Source organism: Lathyrus oleraceus, chromosome 3 (genome assembly GCF_024323335.1).
Source record: "Lathyrus oleraceus cultivar Zhongwan6 chromosome 3, CAAS_Psat_ZW6_1.0, whole genome shotgun sequence".
NCBI lineage: Eukaryota > Viridiplantae > Streptophyta > Magnoliopsida > Fabales > Fabaceae > Lathyrus > Lathyrus oleraceus.
The window spans coordinates 196,059,553-196,077,661 of NC_066581.1; the positions used below are offsets into that span (position 1 = coordinate 196,059,553).

At 37.0% G+C, this 18,109-nt stretch overlaps 1 long non-coding RNA gene across 1 annotated transcript; it reads left to right on the forward strand.

The window, feature by feature from the left end:
• Positions 1-267: 267 nt before the first annotated feature.
• Positions 268-1,226, forward strand: LOC127126225 (uncharacterized). The gene is made up of 2 exons (XR_007804936.1): positions 268-724; positions 899-1,226. It is a non-coding gene; the product is annotated as an uncharacterized LOC127126225 (long non-coding RNA).
• Positions 1,227-18,109: the final 16,883 nt, after the last annotated feature.

The window sequence follows — 18,109 nt, forward strand, 5'->3', positions numbered from 1 at the left end:
AAGATTGTCGCCCCACCCTTTGTTTGGATGCGCAGCACATCATCATGGGGTAACTTGACCCATTCAAATGCACTCCAATTAAATCATTAATAATATTATAAATAAATAAAAAGAAGAAAAAAATGATAATGCATTGAAACAGATGCATGCTGCCTAAAATCATAAAAGACTACATGTTTCCCTATCATTTTGGACTAATTTAAAATTTAAAATAACCCATTTCACATGTTTTAATGACATTAAATAAAAGAATATTAAAGTGAGAAGAAGAAAAAAAGAATGCTGCATTGAAACTGATTAATACGAATAAATATATAATTAATAAATCCTTCTCTCCCTCCTTCCAAATAAACTCGGTTGTCTCTCTCTCTTACCAAGCACGCATTCTTTCTCTCTCTCTCTTGTCAAGCGTGAAAAAAACAAAAAAAATCCAGATCCTCATTGTTCAGATCTCAAATCGTTCATACAACAAAGATATATATCTCAACCAAACTCCATCAAATGAAACATACCTCAGAATCCATGAACGCACACAAACAAGCATATGCAAATCAATACTCATATCCTATTTTGAACCCTGACACCCCATTTTCAATACTTTGTCTGTGTTTACAAACTACAAATGTGAGAGAACATCAAACCAACGAGACTATTGAGAGAGAAAAATATATCAAGCTAAAAAAATGCTACCAAGATGAAGATTAAAGAGTTTCGGGGTCTCTAGGTACTTGTTGCTCTCTCTATCTCCTTTTCTTCTCTGGGCTATACTCCTTCTCCTTCTGTTATCCTCTTTTCTGTAATGTGTTTGTGAGTGCAATTAGAAATTTTGGTTTATAGTTTTGTGAAGGTGGGGTGAAATTTGTGCAACATTTCGTTATGATTTTTTTTTCCTTTGTAGGTGATATGAAGCTCTATTTATAGAGTGAAAAGAGAGTCTTGAAATCGTGTGAAGAATTCCTTCACATGTGTGAGCATTTGAGATTTTGGATAAGGATTGGGAAAAAATTGTTAAGGAAGAGCTTCCAAATCCCAGATTTTGTGGGTGTTGTGCGTGAAAATTTTCCTTCTTTTTCTTCTCAATGTAATTTTTGTCTTTTCTAAACCTGAGCAGATATTTTTAGTGTATTTTTGTATTTTCTAAAATGTAATCTTCTTCTCCTTTTTTTTACTGATGTAACTCTAAGTTAATTATTAAATATAATCCTGTTCATTTCATTGATAAAAAACTTTTACTCATGCAAACACAATGTACTCCCACATGTACATGTCATTTGGAGTCAAAAGTTACTGATATGATGCACATGGTTTTGTTTAAATTTTTTGTGATGTGGTTAGTTATTACTAAAATAAAATGAAATTGAAATGGGATAAAAATAGTTATTAGTAAAAGAAATAAAAATGAGAAAGAAATAAAGGTCCTAATTAATAAGAAAAAGAAATAAAGATGAGGTAAGGATGATTATAAAAAAAAAATGGGATGAGTTATTATTAAAATTAGAAATGAAATAAAATGTGATAATAATAATTATTAAATTGAGGAATAAAGTAAAGTATGATAATAGTTATTACTAAAAATGAGAATAAAAAATTGGATGATAATTATGAATAAAAACTAAAATTAAAATGAGATAAAAAGGTTGTTTAGAAAAATGAAACAAACATGGGATAATATATTTATTAAAAAAAAAGAGATAACATGATTATTTTTAAAGTGAAATAAAAAATAAAATAATAAAATATTTATAACAATGAAAATAATGCAGTTTAATATACGTAATCGGGCTCATGATTTGGAGGATCTGATGCATGGGGGATTCAAGTCTTTGAATGACACATGGGGATCAATTTTATATGATGAATGATGCAAATGAAAGCATTGAATATATGCAAATGAATTCCTCAATGATGAAAAAAGACATAACCAAATGCAATGATCATGTTAGTGCATATGAAGAAAAAAAAAGGAAATGCAACGCTATGTAGGCAGGACAAATTTGGGGTATGACACTCGGTCCAATCACAAGACTGATCTTTCCGAAGAAGCTTCAATATAGACACACATGTGACAGTCATATGCAAAATGAATCTTGAGATATAATTCAAGCGGCCGAGAAAACCTTTGACTTGCTTTTTAGTTTTGGGCGCGGGCATCTCTTGTATTGCTTTGACCTTGGCAGGATCAACTTCAATACCCTTCTCGCTAACAATAAAGTCCAACAACTTACCAGAACGAACACCAAATGTACACTTATTAGGATTCAAGCAGAGTTTATACTTCCTCAAACGTTGGAATAGCTTCAACAAATGCTCAGCATGTTCCTCTTCATCAATAGATTTAGCAATCATGTCATCAACATAGACTTCAATCTCTTTATGCATCATATCATGAAAAAGAGTAGTCATTGCTCTTTGGTAAGTTGCACCAACATTCTTTAAAATGAAAGGCATCATTCTATAAGAGAATGTTCCCCAGGGTGTAATGAATGTGGTCTTCTCCATATCTTCGGGTGCCATCTTGATCTAATTATATCTGGAAAATCCGTCCATAAATGAAAAGACTTAAAACTTAGCTGTATTGTCTACCAACATATTAATGTGTGGCAGAGGAAAATCATCTTTCGGACTCGCTTTATTCAAATCTCTATAATCAACACACATGCGTACTTTTCCATCCTTCTTCGGAATAGGCACAATATTGGCCACCCACTGCGGATACTCAACGACCATAAGGAAACCGACATCAATCTACTTTTGCACTTCTTCTTTGATCTTCACTGCCATATCAGGATGAGTTCTCCTCAACTTCTACTTGACTGGCGGGCATTCTGGCTTCAACGACACTCTATGCTCCATAATCTCAGAATCCAAACCAGACATGTCTTGATAGGACCAGGCAAACACATCTGAATACTCTTGGAGAAGATCCATCAACCCCTTCTTAAGATCAGGACACAGTCGAGACCCAATCTTGACTTCCTTTTCATCATCCTCGGAACCCAAGTTGACTAACTCAATCTGCTCTTCGAATGACTGAATGACTTTTTCCTCGTGCTCAAGAAGACGAGACAATTCATCACTTACTTCTCCATCACTTTCCTCCTCAGCCTCAAACACAGGGAATTCAAAATTTGGCGAAGGAGTAGGATCATTGTATTCAATGGGGTTAGAAACCAACCTGCATAATAATTTGATATTTTGATTTTAGAGAAGTGGATTGTGACCAAATATTATGCAGATGGACAAATATATTATTTATTTATATTTTTTGTGATTACCATTTTTCAGAATAAAGCAAAAAGCAAAAATAAAACATCATAGATGTGGATGAATAGAATTATATTTTATTAATGATCAAATTTGAAAATGCCCAAATAATGTTCACTTCTCCCTTAGGCATAAGAGAAGGATTTTTAAAAACAAATAAAAGCAATTACTTAGATCGATGCACAAGAATAGGAACATCAACAGCAGTCCAATTGTTGCAAGCTTTTCCATGCATCACAAAATTGGCGCGGTCTTCATCTTCGTCACCCTCTATCACTGCAGCTAAGTGTTGTTCATTACTATGAATGAATCCTCCGCTACGGAAACTGGGTCGCGCATCTTCAGCTTTTACCACTAACGAAACTCGTTGGAAACCCTAACTGGATCTGCTCTTGTTATCGAAGATCTCTATCATCTGTCCCCACTGATCAGACTGACCATCTTAAACAATTCTCAACACATCTTTAAATGAGGACATGGGCGCCCCAAATCTCTTTTCTCCAATAATAAATAAGGCTTAGAACGGAGTTCCAACCTCATCCTCAACTTCTACATAAGAGAAAGATGACAGGTGGCTGACTAACAACGCCTTCTCCCTGCCAACAATAACAAGTTTTCCACTCTTGACGAATTTCAGCTTCTGATGCAACGTCGAAGCAACGACTCCTGCCTTATGAATCCATGGCCTTCCCAACAAGCAACTATAGGCTGGGTGGATATCCATTACTTGAAAAGTAATTTGGAAATCACTCGGACCTATCTTCACTGGAAGGTCCACTTCACCGATCACGGTTTTGCGAGAACCGTCAAAAGCCTTGACGATCACGCCACTATATCTCATCGGAGCTCCTTGGTACGACAACCTGGAAGGAGTTGACTTCGGAAGTACGTTCAATGAAGAACCGGTGTCAACCAATACATTTGATAGAGCGTCCTCCTTGCCATTCATCAAAATATGCAGAGCCAAGTTATGATTTCTATCCTCCTCGGGGAGTTCTTCATCACAGAAACTGAGATTGTTGCAGGAAGTGATGTTAGCTACAATATGATCAAACTGATCCACCGTAACATCATGTTCCACATAAGCTTGCTCTAGAACTTTCTGCAGTGCTTCTCTGTGCGCTTCTGAGTTCATTAGCAGAGACAACACCGAAATCTTGGAGGGAGTTTGGGGCAACTGCTCCACCACATTGAACTCGCTCTTCTTTATCAATCTGAGCACCTCATCGTCGTCATTAGGCTTCAAACCGATGGATTCACCAGACTGACACTTTGGAGCATTAATAGAATCTATCACAGGCACTTCAATTTTCTTGCTAACAGATAAATCTTCCACCTCCTTCAGGAACACCGGCCCAAAGACACGACCGCTGCAGGTCACCTTTGTAACATCAGCTATGCTCACAACAGAACTGGCCGTAGGCAAAGGAACCTTTTGACCATTCTCTAACATGGTAGCATTGTATTGATACGGGACAGCCTTATCGGATGCATACGGGACGGGGCTCGCTAACCGTATTACCAACGACGATACCGATCTGTTGCTGACACTATTACTACTACTTCTATCATACTGGATCACTACTCTCTCAGAAGTCTTGAATACTGGCACTATAACATTCACATCGTCATTTACATGACAGACTGGACAATCTGAATCAAACCTTCATCCATCAACCTCTGGATGTCTCTCTTCACAACCATACAACCTCTGGGATTGACATTGTAGATAGCACAACCGTCATGGTCATGCTCACAATCACTTACCAAACAAATATCCTTGTGCATCGTCACCAAGGACCTTCTAATAAAGCATACATCAAATACCTTGAACTCCCCAGGACAGTTGTCCACCATATTAACAGATGAATTCCCATGGGCAGGTAGTGGGTTAGCTTTGACGTTTGGCGCACGGTCCTCAAAGGACACCATTCCACTTCTAACCAGCTTCCGGACTTCATACTTTAGAGGGTAGCAGTTCTCGATATCATGACCGGGAGCTCCTTGGTGAGAAGTACAACGGAGTTCTAGTTTGTACCACCATGGAAGTGGTTCAGGGATTTGCGGAGGATTCCTTGGTTGCAACAGGTTCTTGAGAACCAACGATGGGTACAATTCTGCGTATGTCATAGGAATAGGGTCGAAAGAGACCTTCTTCCTCTCAAAGTTTTATTGTTGTTGATGATTGTTGGCATTGTTGTTGTTGTAGGTGTTTGTTAGTTGTGGTGGCGGTTGTTGATGTTGTTGTTGTTGAATTGGTGTTAACTGATTATTAGAAAATACTGGGATCACAGATGATACTTGATGATGGTGTTGACGGGGTGGTTGACTTCTTCTTTCATGAGGCCTCCTCTGCCTCCCAACAGACACTGCATTGGTCTCGTTCAATTTTTTCCTACCAAAACTATTGTCATACCTCTTGCTGGACGATGCTTCCTCCTTAGATAACCGTCCCTCTCAGACACCTTCTTCTAGCCTCATCCCCATGTTTACCATCTCGGTAAAATCACTGGGGGCATTGGCAATCATCCTCTTATAGTAAAATAAGCTCAGGGTCTTGAGAAAAATCTTGGTCATCTCCTTTTCTTCTAAAGGAGGGGTAATCTGAGCAACAAGCTCTCTCCATCTTTGAGCATACTCCTTGAATGTCTCCTTATCCTTCTGAGACAACGACCTCAGCTGATCTCTATCTGGCGCCATGTCCATGTTATATTTGTACTGCTTCACGAATGCTTCACCCAAATCATTGAATGTGCGGATGCTCGCACTATCCAAGCCCATGTACCACTTCAATACGGCACTGGTTAGACTGTCTTGAAAATAATGGATTAATAACTGATCATTATCAGTTTGAGTCGACATCTTTCTGGCGTACATCACAAGATGACTGAGTGGACATGTATTCCCCTTGTATTTTTCAAAGTCAGGCACTTTGAACTTCACCAGGATCTTCACATTTGGAACCAAACAAAGTTCCGCAACACTCTTTCCAAACAGATCTTTACCCCTCAAAGTCTTCAACTCCTTACGCATCTCAAGGAATTGGTCCTTCATTTCGTCCATCTTCTCATACACATCATGGTCCTCATACGGCTCGGAATGATAGATGGTGTCTTCAACACGGGGTAGAGTATACACAACTGGTGGCGACACAGACATGACCGGGCTAGATGCTGGCATGGAAGCAAATGTAGGCGCAAAACCTTCAGGCACAAAATTAGGCGGCATTCCCCACGGGAATCTGACAGGCATATTAGGTGCAAAGTGAGCAGCAGTTGCAGGAATGGTAGAGGTAGACACCTCTGAAATAACAGTCCTCTGAGGAGGAGGAGTTACAGGCGTTGGAGAAGATTGGCTCTAAGAGGATAGGAATGACTCCATCATGGCAGTCAAACGGGCGATCTCGTCCTTCAAATCTCTGTTCTCTTGCTCTAGATGCTCCATAATCTTTGAGTGATTGGCACGGGTATTGTATCGATGAGTCAACTTGGCTGAAGCACAGAAGAAATACCAATAAGACATTTGGCGAAAGAGAAACCTGCTATGCAAATGATGCATGAAATGCAATGCTTGATTTTTTTTATTTTTAAGGAACTTACTATATTATTTGCAAATATATATATATATATATATATATATATATATATATATATATATATATATATATATTATATATATATATATATTTAACAACAATTGCAATAAATTGATATGATCATAAAAATCTTTTTTTATTTATATAACTGGAAGGATTACACCGAGTACAATTTCAGAAACCAAAAATATAAGAGTAAAAGAGACTAATCATCCTAAGGATCCCTAATAACAACATCAGAAGATTTGGCCACTGGCGCGTACTTCCTTCGAATGCGTCAAATCTCGGTCTCAAAAGAAGCCTTCATCTGAGTCTTCTCGAGGACAAGTTGATCAACAATCCTCTTCCAAGCAACGGAAGGCTGAGGCATACTAGAGGAAGATGAAACCTCTGGTTCTCTCTGTCTCTTCGTTACTCGGTCTTCAAGAAGATCAATAAGTGCATCTTTATCCTTAGACTCAAGCTGCAACTCCTCATGCTTTCTACTCAAAGCACGAAAACACTCTTCCCACATATCTTTTTCTTGCTTCATCTTGGCGAGCGCGTCTTCCAACTCCTCTATATCTTGGTTAGGGAGAGTTAATGGCTCAACCACAACCATAGACATAGGTCTTTCGCAAGCATAAGGCATCTTCAACTCCAAAGCTCTTTTCTTCACCCAAAGAGTGTAAGCTTCAAAAGCTACACAATTGTGCGGACCAAGCTCAGATCTTTCTTTCCTTTGCACATTATGCCAAGCATGCACAATCTTCTGCTTCAAATGTTGGGGATCTTTACCCTCTTGATAGAGAAGACCTTCTAACAAAGTGTTATTAGGTTTGTCTCTCAAGGGGAACCCAAGTTGCCGACGAGCCAAAGCAGGGTTGTAGTTAATTCCTCCTTGTGTACCAATAAGAGGCACATTAGAGAATTCACCTCAATAATCAATAATCTCCAAACTGCTCAAAGAGGGATCATACCAAACTATATCATCATTAGTGAGAGACATAAGTCTCTGAGACCACTGTAGATATTGTTTGTTCTCTACAAAAGTAGGTGTCTGAGGCAAGTGCGAAATAAACCAATTGTACAAAAGAGAAACACATCACACAATCGTCCCACTACCTTTAGAATTTCTCAAATGCAAATAAAAGTACATATCATCCAACAAAGTAGGCACAGGGTTCCCAATCAAGAAAATTCTAATGGCGTTAACATCAACAAAACCGTTAATGTTAGGGAACAAAGCCAAACCATAGATAAGCAACACAAAGATGGCTTCAAAAGCATCCACACTACCGGCTTGAGCAAATGCAGTAGCTTCCTTGATGAGGAACTCAGAAGTCAATCCAAACAATCCTCCTTTCTTCACCCAATGAGCCTCTATCTTAGACTTCTTCAAGTGAAGAGCTTCAACAATAATATGAGATCTGGGAATCTCTTTCAATCCACTAAAAGGAACTTTGTCAGAAACAGATATTCCCAAGATATGGTCATACTCATCTAACATAGGAACAAGCTGATAATCATGAAAAGTGAAGCAACGGTAGAAAGGATCATAGAACTAGACCAACACACTCAAGAGTCCTTCAACCATATCAGCAGACAGAATAGACAGAAGTTTCCCATAACGTTGTTTGAAGTCCAAGGGATCTAATACAAAAGATGCTAGCTTCCTTAACTCTTTCAAACTGGGACATCTGAAACTGTACTTCTTAGTGTTCCTTCGTCCATAATCCATGGTCTAAAAATATTTGCAAATAAGACCTTAGTTCCTTGAAATTTTCGTGTGATGAATGTTATGATGCACATGAATGCATGAATGCAACAACCACAAATAAGGGATCACACACAAGGAAAACAAACGAAGGTCAAGGGATGAATCAAGTCATTATCAAGATCAATAGTCCATTTTGGTGGATTATGGTTTACACCTTATCAACATCCAAGTTCCATTGATATTGACAAGACTTGATTGGATCAACCAAGAATCAAGGGGTTGTTGTGAGTCACGAGCATGGAGTATGGGTAAGAACCATCCCAAAGGAGTGAACTAAAAAAAACCTGTAGATCATGTTCTAAAAAGTTCCCATAGTCTTAATTCCATCTATCGGACATTACAGGTTAGGATGACTGACTCATCAACCCATAATATTCTCAAGAGAAACTCGTCTGAGTGTAGTATCGCGTAACAACTGTTATCAAGTCTACACTTGAAAAGTCTCCACACTACGTCCTAAATAGGCCAATAGGGGTTAAATGTTCTACGGTCCTCAGCTTCTCGGACCCCAAATCAGAGATAGTAACGCCTAACCAGAAATAACTTGTGTGACATTCCTAACTCTAAAAGGGTCTCCCCTGAGTAGATGGGTCTCAAGCCAACTTGTTAAAGACTACTCCACACAAGTCGAACATGACTATACCATTCTCCTAACTTAATTGCACTCAAGTTCGGGTTAGAACTTATGTCACCACTCAGAGATCACCAAGCACAACAAGCAGATTATATCATACAAATAAATATACATACATCAAATATAAAATTATATACACACAAAAAAGTAGGCTAAACCCACTAGAGACTACTCCCCAGCAGAGTCGCCACTTAATTTCTGTAGCGGTAAATTCATGACCGTCAAGCTATGGATAAGCTAGACGTTAATAAAACCAGAGTCGCCACCGTGCTTTTATTGTTTCCAAGGGAAAAAGGAAAAGTACGAACAAAACCCAAAAGATAATAAGTTTTCAAATTAAAACTAATAAAATGTCAGAGATTACAGGTAAGGGGGTTGGTTACACAGAGGGAAGGTGTTAGCACCCAAAGTGTCCTAGGGAGCCCTTTCTTGTGTGCATATGTGTTTTTGTACAAAATGATGTTTGCAATAAATAGGATGGAGGGATGAGAAAATAATTCATTAATTATATTTTTGTGTTTGATAAGACCTTCAGACTTATGCCTACGTACCAACATAAAAATGAGGGATCAAAACCTCGTAGTTCGTGGTATCAATTTCAAAGTGAGTGCATTGCTTTTAATAAAAAATTAAGTTTAACAAAGGCACAGAAGGATTAAAATGGTTTGAATGAGTGTTAGTTCTTTTTGTCTTTTGAAAATTTTAAGTCAAGTATAGTTAAATTTATTTACAAATTTGTTTAAGAAATGAGTTTGAAAATGCAATGGCATAAGGCCAAAGTTTATAGTTTGCAATATGGTCTAAGTTTTACAAACACAAGAAAAGAAGATTTTAAAAGGAGGGAGAGATTTTGAAATTAAAGAGGTGGGGAAGAGATGAAGAGACTAATCCTAAGCAAAAATTTAAAAGTTAAGAGTTGAAAAAACCTGACAAGTGGGTTGCAATCCAATAGATAAGAATGTCATATAGAAACCCAAATTTCCCTTGGACTTTAGAATCAAGCAATATCAATACACAAATAGCAAGATGAAGAGAAAGGCATCAAATAAAGATAGTCACAACCAAGCTTAGCAACTCCGTGATCTTCTTCAAAATTTCCCATGTATCAAATGACTTCAAAGATAGCATTAGGCACAAATTCAAAATAACAGCTTCAATATGATCATGTTGCAGATGAACTCAAATGGATATTCAATATTCTATCAGATGAATGTTCACTTCACAAGCACTTGTTTTAATGAAAGTTGGCATTGGCCAAGTCCTTTGCATAGGGAGTGTTGCCTAAATTCTAAGTCCAATAGTCTCAGATCTAACCAACAGTCCACACAAGATGTTTTTTTAGGGTTTTTGTTCTTATTATGTACATTAAGGTCAAAAGACCAAACAAACCAACAAGTATATACAAACATAAAATATCATAAAATATGGCCCAAATGGGCAAAGTGAAAATAACATTAAAGTAAACAAGTTGAATGATATGAATAATGGCAAATGAATTAAAAGCTTAAAAATTAAAATGCATAAAAGTAAATAACTTGAAATTAAATGTTTGTTGTTAGTTGATTAGAAGTTAGTATTACTTTTGCTTTATTTTGTTTAAGTCATTCTTTGGAGAACACTCAACCCACTTATCACAAGCATGGGTCCTTGAACCAAGACATCTTCCAAAGGAAGGAAAAAAGGCCAAGTTCCCACACAATACCATGAAAGAGGAGAGACTTACAATCTCACTAACTAGAATGATATGCCTTTTTGTGTCACAAATTTAGTGCTACGTTAAGCAATCGTAATTGGACTTATGTAGAAGTCATAACTATTTGAGACTGGGCAATAGAATTTTGGTGTTAATGCATGTTAGAGACATAGTATAATGGACTATGCTCATGAAACATACCATACACAAAAAGAATATGCAAAGAGGTGGACCTAATCTCATCCATACTCATGTTGATTTTGCAATCAACTAGCCTTAGGATATAGAGATATCATAGGTCCATGGCATGAATGAATAAAGAAGGGGAATGAGATGAAGAGGGAGGGGGAATGGATTCAACACAAATTGGTCAAAGGAGGACTTTTATCAAATTAAGATCATTCATTTATTTTGGGAGATGGAATGTACATTCCATCAATCCCCTAAATCCAATGATCTTAACCTAACAAAGTCAAATCAACCTTGACCAAGGCCCAACAACACAAGTCAAACTCACAAAGTCAATTAAAGTGGCTCCACACAATTTATTTGGCATTTAAACAATTAAAAAATAATAAAAATATGCATTAAATTAAATTATGGTTGGTCAATTTCCTAAAACCTCATCAAAACACTAAAGAAATGGCCATGAGATTTATCATAGGTCAAACAAGGTCAAAGGACCTTGGAGAAAAAATTTCATAATTTTGGAAACTTAAAAGTATTTTTAAATAATTAAAAATATTCACAAAATCAAATAAATCATAAAAAATATTAATAATGATCCAAAAAATAATTTTAATTCAGAAAATGAAAGTGGATTTTATTTAATTTTTGTTGGTGAAACTCTCATATTTTTGGATCAATATTAAATTTAATATGAATTAATGAAAATAAAACAAATAAAAGGAAATTCAAATATTCAGAAAAAACGTGGACCACTTGATTTCCCTCATTAATTGAGGTGGCAGATCAAGTGGATCCAAACGCGTGTTCCACCATGCACTTGAGTCAGCGCGCCATAAACATGGTATTCAAAATCAACGCTCGTGATTAAAACAAAATGAAATGATCATGTGGCTCTGGACCATACCATCTCATCACCGGAGTAAAACGCCAGTCATCTTCTTAGGCGAGCTTCGCTGGACTGGTCCACTCATCACCATCACAAAAATAAAAAAGAAGGACATGATTTCAAAGTAAAAATGACACTGATCACGAATCTGACCTCAATTCATCCTAACTCCAAGTATATTGAGAGATACATGGATTTGAAATATGAGGTACATGACCTGAGTTGTTTCGATTTGACCTCAAAGCAACTTAATCTTCTTGCATACATTGGTAGGACTTCAGACAACCAAGGACCCAAGAGAATTGATGAGAATTGAGAGAGAATCGAAGAGATGAAAATTTTTGGAAAATACCTTCAATGTTGTGCAGAACTTGATTGCTCTTGCTTTGATTCTTGCTTGATCTCACTCAGGAAGCTTACAGAAGTAGATTAGAATTGAACAAAGGCTTTGGATCCCTGGAGTTTTGAATCTCAAAACAGTGAGATTCAAACTCAATTTTTAAAGAAAATTCTCAGGTTTCTCCTTTCAAATGGAAGGGTTTAGGGTATTGGAGCAAAGCTGGCACGAAGGGATCCTTAATTCTGATGCTAGAGGTCTCTATTTATAGCTGCAACTCATGATATTTGCACCTTCAAATTCAACTTCCAAATTTGGCAATGGATGATGCATGCTTGCATGGGCGTGTACAGGCCCATGAAGTCACTCAATTAGGTCCATAATCAAGTGTGAATGAGTTTGAAAGTAAATTGGAATGCAAGGCAATTGTGTATGGCTGTTTGAAGTTTTGATTTTTCCAAATGATGATGTCATGTTCAAGCCATGCGCAAACCACTCAAATCTTGTCCAAATGGATGAAATTAGACTTTTTGGAAAGGTTAGATCAATAGGAACAACTCTTATATTGAACACTTTTCCTTTTGAAGCTTGTATCTTGATGCGTTTTGAGGTGGAAGTTTGGAAATTTTAACATGTCAATAATTTTTCTAAGTGTCAAGCCATATGTTCACTTATTCCACCTTGGCTAAGTTTTTATGTGAGCTTCAAGTGATAAAAGTGTCTTCATAAAAGTTGTAGCTCCTTCAAAGTGTCTTCCTATAAGCATAAAAGTTGAAGTAGACACCTTGAATTTAATTGTGCAACTTGTAAATATTTCATCTCATAAAAATTCGAGCAAGTTATGGCCTTGGGAAGTTGACCTCCAAATTAGGGTTTAGACAAAATGACCTATAATCTTTCACCATAAAAAATGACTTTCCAAGCAAAACTAGATCTAGACCTAAACATGAAAGTTGTTTGAAATGTCATTTAAAGTAACTTTGATCTTGGAATCATTTTCATATGATAAATATTATAGGAGATAGGGTCTAGGGGACCCCAGTTTTGATCAGATGAATTCCTCTGGTCAACCACCATTAACCAACTTACTAGCTTGCAATTCTCTTAACTTTTGACTCATGGGAGATCACATATGCATAAGATGATGAAATTTGAAGTGCCCCTTGAAATATTTGATCAATGGGTGAAGAAGCTTGGTGAAGAAGTTACACAAGATACCCAGATGAACTAGGGTTTCCAAGGCAATCCAATCCCAAATTCTTGAAGAATTCTTGACCAAAATAACATGCAAAGATCATAGGTGTTGGTTCTAAGTGTTGGCAGGAATTTTGGTAAAACAAAGAGTGTTCACAAGATGTTGCATGTGATGTCTTAACTTAAGATATTTATGTACTTGCTAGAGTTTAAAAACATAATTATGCAGGATTGTTTTAGAATGTCATACACCATGTCATGGCATCTGATATTGTGTACCTGCTGGAGTTTAAGAAATATAATTATGCAGGATTGTATCAGGATGTCATACACAATGTCATGGCATCTGATATGTATGTACCTGCTGGAAATTATAAATGGAATTATGGAATTATGCAGAATTGTTCCAGGATGTCAGACCCGATGTCATGACATCCTGTACACAGAACATTCAGGGAGAATGGTATGTGTTTTGTGATTGCGCATTTAATGGCAATCTGTGTATGATTGAAGATCTGATTTGCAGGCGCATTCAATCATTGATTACAACCTGATTTACTTATTTTCCAAATAGATCTAACCAGTTGTTATGAGAAGATTTAATTGGAAAATAGTTTTAGGGTTTTCAAGATGTCCAAGCCCAGCTGAAAGCTTCTATAAAAAGGGACTTGGAAAACCTGATTTGACACACAACCAATACTGAGCAAAATACTTAGAGAGAGCAAGGGTTTGTGTCTTGTTTAGTCGTGAGACTTGTAAGCCATTCAATTCATCCATAGATGATTGAATTGGTCTGATTTGTGGTTGTAATTTGTCACTCAAAGCTTGTAAGCAAGAGTGTGTGTCTACTTGATCAAAGCTGTTAAGCCAGATCAAGTGTGTGTCTACTTGATCAAAGCTGTTAAGCAAGATCAAGTGTGTGTCTACTTGATTGAAACTGTGAAGTAAAATCAAGTGTGTGTTATTGAAAAGTGTTTTCTTTTCACAAGGAATTGTTGTTTAAAATCACACGTGTGATTGAAGGGAAGTGAGTGGGTTCTCATATCTAAGAGTGCTTAGGTAGAAATTGCACGGGTAGAGATTAGGTGAGAAAGACTGTAACTTGTTGAAGTGTACGGAGAGTCTTTGAACTGATTCTATTTTAGTGGATTTCCTTCCTGGCTTGGTAGCCCCCAGATGTAGGTGAGTTGGACCAAACTGGGTTAACAATTGCTTGTGTCTCTTGTATTACTATACTCTATCTTTATCCTATTTGCGTTACTCAGATATTAGTGTCGTGACATTACCTTCGACATCTCATATCTGATACCAGAATTTTAATAGGGACTCATATATGATGCCTAGAGCCATTGTGGATCATTTCTTGGTTGATCTCTTAGCAATGAGGGTCTTAAACCCTAGATGTAAGCTTGATAAATCAAAGGTGATCATGTGCCCTACCTACAAAAGAGTTAGACAAATGCAAAGACATATTATTGGTATTTTGGTTAGTAAATGATAAAATACAAAGTATGATACAATCACATGGTGCTTGGTGATCTCTCCCAATACAAACCCAATGAATGAGGGGTAAGAAGGAGGCCAATGTGTGATCCCAATGCATATGCATATAATGAGATAACATGAGGGATCTTAGGGTCAAAATTGGGGTCTTAGACATTGTTATTGTGACTTTATCAATATGACCTTGTGATTTACTTTTATATAAATGCATTGTAATTTAATTTATAACACTCATTATCATCATCATAATCATTGTATAAAATCATCATGCATGTTTATTTACTGTTATCTACTTTATTATCATCATATAATTTAAAAATAACAAAAACATGATAAAGTGAAAAGACCAAAAAGATTCATCCCACTTATAATTAACTCAGACTTAGAGGATCTCACTTAAGACCTTTGCTTGGAGGACCTTTCCACATCTTGTGATAATTTTCCTTTGACTTTGGATTTCATTTGTAACTTATATACCTGTTGTAAGAATGACATCATGGCACTACCCTAGGGAGACATGGTTGTAAGATCATTATCCTTTGTTAGCAGCTTAAGTCACTTTTACACACACAAGGCTTTCTCTTGGGCTACCTTATAATGAGACCATTTACTTTCTTGTTTGGTTACTCTGTATATTTGTTACATCACCAATTTCATAATCAAACAAACAAACCCTTGATTCAACGTCAAACATCATTTTCATAATCAAATTCAAAATACAATAAGACTACAATTAGTATTGTGCGTAATGAGCCTTAAGAGGTGGATAATGAGTAAGAATTGAGATTTCCTATCCTTATTCTGATTATTCTGGACACAAGACACTTGGCTTGTTTGTCTAGAATTTTCATCTCCGCCTCTAGACTTTAGTGCAATCTAATTGTAGCGGTGTATTCGTCACCATTGGAAATATTAACTAGATCCAAGGTAAATCATACAAAGTCGAGTCGCCACCGCACTTCTATTTATCCAAAGGAATGGTTAGAAAGCGAACAAAAACCTATAAAGTTTTACAAACAAAACTAGTAAAAGGGGGTCAGAGATCTGGGTAAGGGGGTTGGTTATGTCATGGGAAGGTGTTAGGCACCCACAACATCCTAGGTACTCCTAGGGAGCCCTTTTCACAACTTGTTGTATTGTTAATGTTTATGAAAGTATTTATTTGTGCAAACATGATTGAAGAGATGAGAAAAGAATGTGCAAGTTAGTTATTTTTGTGTTTGGATGGATGAACCCATTGCCTACGTACCTTTTCATGAAAGATAAGGATCAAAACCCCGTAGTTCGGGTAAAAGATTTCAAAACAATATGTGGATTGATTTTAAACAAAAGCCTTAAGATCTTTCATTATCAAAGGGAGAAAACTCGACCTGAACAACCACAAGTCCACCATGTGAGAACAACTTCGACATGCTAGTGAGGGATTATGCCCTATAATAAGCATGGGAGTCTTACAATTCAATCACTAAGGACAAAGGTGAGATTCACATCAACCACTAAGATAATTCAGATCTATGGCTAATGCATGAAAATTTGATTAAGGAGTGGACAAGGACCACAAAAGCAATTGAGTGGGTTGAATTAACCAATTAGAAGTATTCACAAAGATAGTCAAAGTATGAATTAGAGTTCACTTACAATGAGTATTAGGAAAAGAGGGTTTGAAAATCAAAGGCATAAGGCCTAGGTTTCTAGTTTTGAAAACAAGTCAGATGTTTGCACAAAAGTTTTCTGGTTTGGTTAAGGATGAAAAAGTATGGATCAAGGTTAAGCATGCAAGAGGTGGGTTAAGGGATAAAGCCACAAATAGGAGTTGCTTTCTCAAGATCATAGAGATGATCCAAGTAAGTTCCTTTGGAATTAGGCAACACAAGGCAAAAACAATAAGCAAGTTCATAAAAGAACAACTGGAAACAGAATGCCAATCAATGGTCTTACATCCAACTCCAAGAGCAAATGGGAAACAGAAAGCCAATAGCTGGACTTACATCTAACTCCATAAAACAAATAGGAAACAGATAGCCAATCAATGGTCTTACATCTAACTCCTCAAAAGAAACAGGAAACAGATAGCCAATCAATGGTCTTACATCTGACTCCTCAAATAAACAATCATGCATGAAAGCAACATATGAAAGATGCACAAGTAAGCAAACAGGCAATCAAACATCACACTCTATATACAAACAAGAGGCTCATACAAATGGTTAGGCTTTAGTCAAGAGGGGTCATATCAACCTCGACAAACAAGCCAAAACTGTGAGGGTATCTTGAGCTCTTAACCACTAACATTGAGAGTTAGGGTGAAACTGATGAATAGGAAATGAGGATGTGACCTCATGCTCTTAACCCTGGCCTTGGTGAGCTTAAGACAAAGAAAGTGTGGGGATCCAGAATGTGGGATCCTATTCCACTTGACGGACTCTATACAAAGATCTTGGGTTAGGTTCAAGAGCATCAGCACGTAGTGCGAGCATAATGAACAACTCACTGATTAACAGGGGATCGATTGCTAATCCCTTCTATCTGTCAATTGCCTCTTCACTTAGGAGGACTTAACAAGTAACATGCCTCACTTGGAGGTCTTTAGCACAAATGTAAACAATCACAAACATGGCCTCATAAGGAGGACTTCAGCCAAATGCCTGCCAAAAAGGCGACAGGACTTCCAGACTACATGGAGAAAGAGGGCTAAGCTACCTCAGTGGTGTATCAACCACACTCCAAAGAAAAGGCTAAGCAAGAGCTAGCTAGCAACTAATGTACCTGTACAAAAGCTTAAACAGTTAATATTGTATTCAGAAAACCAAACAGACAATAGTGTAACATCCAACAGTTATGCACAATGCAAGTCTCAAATGCAATCACTCAAGTGAGTTCATCACATCATCAATGGACCTACAACACAACAAGAGTTAGTGATCAAAGCAAATGGCATCTCAAATAATGAGGCCACACCAATCATCAAAACCAAATGCTCAAACCTGAAACATGAAGCATAATTGGTGAGTACAAACCACTAGTGCAAAGACTAGGGTCAAAGGCAAGGCAAATG